At 36.3% G+C, this 6,000-nt stretch overlaps 1 pseudogene; it reads right to left on the bottom strand.

The window, feature by feature from the left end:
- Positions 1–348: 348 nt before the first annotated feature.
- Positions 349–6,000, bottom strand: part of LOC118832058 — a 60,100-nt pseudogene continuing 54,448 nt past the window's right edge.

Genomic DNA, 6,000 nt, shown 5'->3' with positions numbered 1-6,000 from the left:
TGCTTATTTTATAGGCTCAAAAACACTATTATTAGTCTTAAGACTTAATATAGATATGAAACATGTCAAACTCCTAAATAATAAAATAGAGATAGGCATGACATTTAGAATGTTAAATCTTTCCAGTAAACACCATTTGTATTATTAACTGCAAAGTTTCAACATTTAGCATTTCCCGTAATTAGCCAGTAAAGACTTTTTTTAAGAGAGAAAGATTACAAGATAGACAGGGAGTTACCAACAGATTATCATAATTCCTTTAAAGCTCAAAATTCAAAACCATCTTCACTGTATTAACACTGTATCTGGTACTTGAAGGATTTGGGCCTTAATCCTGTAACTCACTATCTATTGGATTTGGAGCTTATCTAGATAGAACACCCTACAATATTCATACTGCCCTTGCCTTGGTAACTCAAATTTTGAGGATAAATTGAGGCAAACCCATTTTTCCTTGAAGTACTACCAATGAAGCAAGGGACATATGTATTGAAAGCAATTTCTTCCAACCATGCAGGGACATCCTATTGAGCATCTAACTGGCCTTTTACTAAAGGTTATACTAAATGGCTATCTGGTTCCAGATCAAAGAATGAAATAGCTTTGCCAATGTTAAAACAGTGACCAGTACCTCCAATTCGGTAAACATATTCATTGATGGTTGAAGGAAGGTCAAAATTAATATCATGTTGCATATTTTCAATATCTAGCCCTCTGGCAGCTACTCAGAGCTATTTGAGGACTGGGCCCTTTTCATACCAAAAATCCCCAAGAGCTTGCTTTCTCTCTCTGTTCCCAAGTACCATGAATTTTTGTTGATATTTTTTCTTGACAAAGAAAGGTTGTAATAAAATCTGCTTTTTTTCTCAGTTTCAACAAATACCATTGTTCTTTCCTCACCTATATTTCATTGAATTTCAACAAGCTTTTCTCATTTTGAGTACTGGCCAATTTGCAGAACAATCTGTTGAGCATCACTGTAAGCTCCAGCCTCTTATTCACCCAAAACAGCCAGTTTTTTAAAACTCTCCAGCCAATCTTTGAATTTATTCTGGAAAAGTAGCACTAAATCTCAGGGTTTGGCAATGGTCTTTCGATGGCATTACTGGAATGGAAATTAGCTTCTTCATTTCAGGACCAAAACCCATATCCAGCCTTCATTTATCTTGCCTAAGGCTAATATTTACTTAACATGTCCATTAGCCTTCCTGGTGTTGCACATAAAATGCTACGGCCTTGTATTATTTGGCAAATCAAATGTCCCAGTTGTGTTCCTCCTTAGATTATGATGGGTCTTATACAAGTCCCAAAAGAAAATTTCCTTGCTTCCAGGAAAATCTGGTTGATCAACTTTCAAGTTAGAGCAAAAAATAATACACTTTGGTTCCTGTTGATTTTTAAAATGACTGGTAGTTGCTCTATCCCATATCATATGAGCCAAAAATGGCAAAAGAAAAGCTGCATTTCTCCCAGACCTTTTGAGTATAATGGAAATACTGTATTTTGCACAGGAGTAAATTTGGTATAGTCAGCTTTAGTAATATTGTTATTGAGTGTCTGACAGAGATCTGCTTCTTCAAAAGTGACTATTGCTGGCAAAGCATCATGCCCAAATACTTCCACAAGAATAGTATCATTCTTGTCAAAGTTTATGTCAGTCCAGTAGTGTGTAAAGATGGATCCTTCATTGTCAGGTGGGGGAGGTGTTATATAGTTCAGTTTTGGTCTTTGAAAGTCACCATTTCTCCTTCAGCCTCTGATTTCCAAGTGTTTCTTCCAGAACCTGCCACTTTATTGAATTCTTTGTAACCACCTCTTTCACCAACACTTCTGCGTCAAAAATTGTCAACTTCTGGATCAACTAATTCTGTTCTTCTTGAACTAAAAAAAATCACCAGGGAATTGAGGCCCATCCTCTCGTTCAGATTCACTATTGTGAATTAGACCAAATCCTTAAGAGCAACCTTGGAAATTGCCACATCCACCTCCACATTTACATCTTCTTGATGACCCTGAAGCTTCTGAATCATTTCCATCTTGATAACTATCTCTCCTGGTGAATCCTCTGCACCTTGTCTGATTAGCTTCATCATCATTAGATTCTAACCCACAGCCAGAGCTATTACCTTCAAATCTGTTGCTTGAAAAACCTGTTTACAAAACCCCTTCTAGGTCCAAATCCACCCACTGTGGATTGATTCTCTGTCTTTGAAGGTGGATCACTGGCATCTCTGTTTCCCAAACTTTGTCCAGAAGCAAATTTACTCCTCTTGAATTTATCCCTTCAGGTAGTTACATCGCTGATTTCTGATTAATCTGAAGCACTAATAAAAGCATCTCCATGTGCTCTAGAAGAATAGGTATCCTTATCAAATACAGGGACAAAGATAGTATGTGAGATTTGAAGATTCCTGTGTCCCAATTTTCATCTCCTATGTCAGTGACAACTTCTTGTCTATAAGGCCTTTCTGAAGGATCGTAACTTTAAAGTTGGACGATCACCTTAGAGATCATGTAGTTTAGTCCTCTCAGTTTATAGAAGAGGAAATATACTCCCAGAGTGGTGGTGACTTGTCTAAGGTCATTTGTAAAATAGCATTAAATAACTGTGCTAGTATCCCTAATACCTAAATTCCTTTCCCAAATCTGTCCTACCTCCCTGTTTGACCTTTCCGATGCACTTCATTCTTACTCGTATTACATTTATTTGTGTACATATCACTCTCCTCCTACTAGTTTGTAAGCTCCTTGAGTTATTTCTCCTGTACCTAGCATATCAGATAATAATAATAATAACACATAATAATAATAATAATCACAAATAATAAATATTTGTGAAATTAAATTGAATTCAGTGAACATTATTCCCTTGGAAAGAAAAGCTATAATTAAGAAAATTTTTAAAGGCATCAACACAGTGAAGGTTTTGAGACACATATTGGCATGTCGAATCCTAAATTGGTGTCAAAAGTAATGAAAGCACTTGGAGGGAGAGGTGTTTAACTTCACACTGACAGAAGGAGAGACAGGACAGATAAGGAAGGGCTAATGTGTTGCTGCCATTTAAAAAGGGAGCTGTGGAAGAACAGGGAAAACTACAGACCTGTGAGGCTGACCTTTAGTATAGGGGAAATTCTCCTATGAGAGAAGAAAATAGGACACTTCATAGCAGCAGAAAGTTCCAAGACAGGTGTGTTGATAGCACAAAAAAAAGATTGGCCTTAAAAAAGTAGCTGTAACTTCAGTGACCAGGAGGAAATAAATGACAGTAGGGGAGGAAAAAAGAGCAAAACAATCAGTTCTCCAAAAATCTCTGTTGCAAAAAGACTGCAAATGGGGTCAGAAAAGTCAGCATAGAGACAGAGTTTGAACAGGGTTAAAAACCTGCTTCAGTAACAGGGGTCAAGAGGGTCAGTACAAGGACATATTTCATAAGAGATGGCAAGCTAGGTACCATTGGAACATTTTTAGACTGATTACTATGCAATCTAGATATATCTTTAAGCAATTTGTGTAAATAACTATTATATTTTTAGTATCTTTCAAGTAATTTACAACATGTTGACAGTTAAAGGAACTATATTTATTTGCCTAAACTTTTGAGATGTCTCTAAAATCGGGGAAGGATTATTGAATCCAAAATGGAGAGAAGGGTATCAGAGAATTCAGAAATAAATGAGGGGTTTGAAGTACAGACTGATAAGTGAGATGCCTTTAATGAGAAAAAATACACATCAACAAGGATTTGGTTTAAAAAAAAGATTCTAAAGAAAAAAAACTCCTTGGCACATTTTTCAAGAAGATTAGGAATTCAAATCCATCTGCTCAATTTCTGACTAACAGCAATAAATTTAACAGAAGGCAGAGACCACTCTAATGGCTAGATAATAATGGACTACGAATTGGAGGGCCTATTCTGGTAGTATGGAGGCCCTCCTGCTTTGTTGCAACCAGCGTAAGGTTTCTTTGTAAGGCCAGAAAAGGAGATGAAGGATGTCAGACGACAGTTTCAAGTATAAATGAATATAAGTAAGAGCCTGAACTTCTTCCTAAATTCTAGGCTCTCTCTTTGTGAAACATTTAATGAGAATGGAACCCAGTTTCTTTTAGCCCCTTCTCATTTCAGATGCTTACTTGTGCCTCTGTTGCTACACCCCTTTGTGTAGGAGGAAAGTCATCAACTGCCAGGGAAAGAAGTCAGATATAAGGATAAGGATTTTTCCTTTCTCTATTCAGGATTAAGTGTTTCAGGTTTAGGAATTAAGGGAAAATAGAATGTTAACAATTCATCCTCATCTCTGCTGGAACCAGTGTAAGTGTAAAAGAAAACAAATGTCTCTTTTCTTGTTACCTCTTCTAGATTAGTACAAGTTGCTCCACATATCATCTTTTCTTTACCTAGAAAATGGCAGTTATAAAAAGAATCCTTGTTTCTCTATCTCTTAAAGATGCAAGCAATTTATTGAACCAGTTTCTTGAGCTGCCATCATGCTGGTATAAAAAAAATCTGGTGAAAGGATCATAAGATCATAACTTCAGAGATGAAAGGGACCATTGAGGCCATTTAAGCCCCAATATCAATCTAATTGAGGATTGGTTGAAGGAGCTGGCATGTTTAATCTGGAGGAGAAAAGATTTAGAGGAGGCATGATAGCTATTTTCAAGTATGTCAAGAGCAGTCATGGTAGGAAAAGGATTAGATTTGGTCTTCTTCACCCTAGAGGGAAAAACTAAGAATGATGGGTAGAAGTTACAGAGAGACAAAGTGAAGCTTGATGTTAGAGAAAATGTCCTAATAATCAGAGTTATATAAATGTGAAATAGACTGCCTTGGGAAGCATTCAGTTTTTCCTGACTTCTAGTCATGTCACCATCAAGTATCTTGTAAAAGAAATTATTATTGAGGATTGAGTAGTCTAGATGGTCTCCGAGGTTCCTTCTGACTCCGAGATTCTGTTAAATGGAATTGACCAAGTCACAAAGTTGTAAAAAATGGGGCTTAACTTTTTGGGCTTAACTTTTTATGGTATCAAAGTAGATGCCCATAAATGGAGGCATTGCTAAACAAATTGGGTTGTATGAATTGTGCTAAAAGAAAGGATGCTTATGATGAAGACAGAGAAGCATGGAGAGACTTAAATGAACTGATGCAAAGTAAAATAAGCAGAACCAGGAAAACAACATATATAAAGACTATATTAATATAACTGCAAAGAATAACAACCACAAAACAATGAATAATGAATGTTGTAAGATTGCAAAGAACAAATCTGGCCCCACAAAAAGAGTTATGAGATGACACATTCCTTCCTCTTCACTCCTTTGCAGATGTGGGAGTTCCACAGGTATGGAACACTGTATATGTTGTCAGATTGTTTTGATGTGTTTCATTGTTGTTTTTTCCTCTTCTTTTTCCTTTTCTTGTTTGTTGTTTTTTTTTTTCATTTTTTGGCAGGGCAGTTGGGGTTAACTGACTTGCCCAAGGTCACATAGCTAGTACATGTGTCAAGGCCGGATTTGAACTCAGGTCCTCCTGACTCCGGGGCCAGTGTTCTACTCACTATGCCACCTAGCTGCTCTCTTTTTCTTTTTCTTAAAAAAATTTTGTTATATGATATGGTTTGTGGGGAAAAGAAGGGATATATGGGGAAATACAGCATTATAAAATGAATGATTAATAAGCATTTATTTTTTAATATCATAGCTTAAAATTTATATGCATTTAGTTAAAGTTTGAGCAGAAGCAAACCAAAATATCAAGGATAGTCTAATTTACAATTTCCAGAGGTCAACAACTTCCCTTTACGCCTATATTTCATGAATAAAAATAGTTCACCACCAAGAAATTCTTCCTTGGAGCTAACTTGAGTTTTCTATGCTTCAATCTGAGACCTTTTTGCTCCTCACTGAAATTCAGAACAGCTTCTTCTTAGCACCATATTTCTTCCTTGCCATGAGGAACAAGTATCAAACATGGACAAAAGTCAAAAAGGATGATTA

The sequence above is a fragment of the Trichosurus vulpecula genome, chromosome 9 (assembly GCF_011100635.1).
Source record: "Trichosurus vulpecula isolate mTriVul1 chromosome 9, mTriVul1.pri, whole genome shotgun sequence".
In the NCBI taxonomy this organism is placed as follows: Eukaryota; Metazoa; Chordata; class Mammalia; order Diprotodontia; family Phalangeridae; genus Trichosurus; species Trichosurus vulpecula.
Note: the sequence above shows the minus strand (reverse complement) of the source record. Positions and strands in the feature narration are given on the sequence as shown.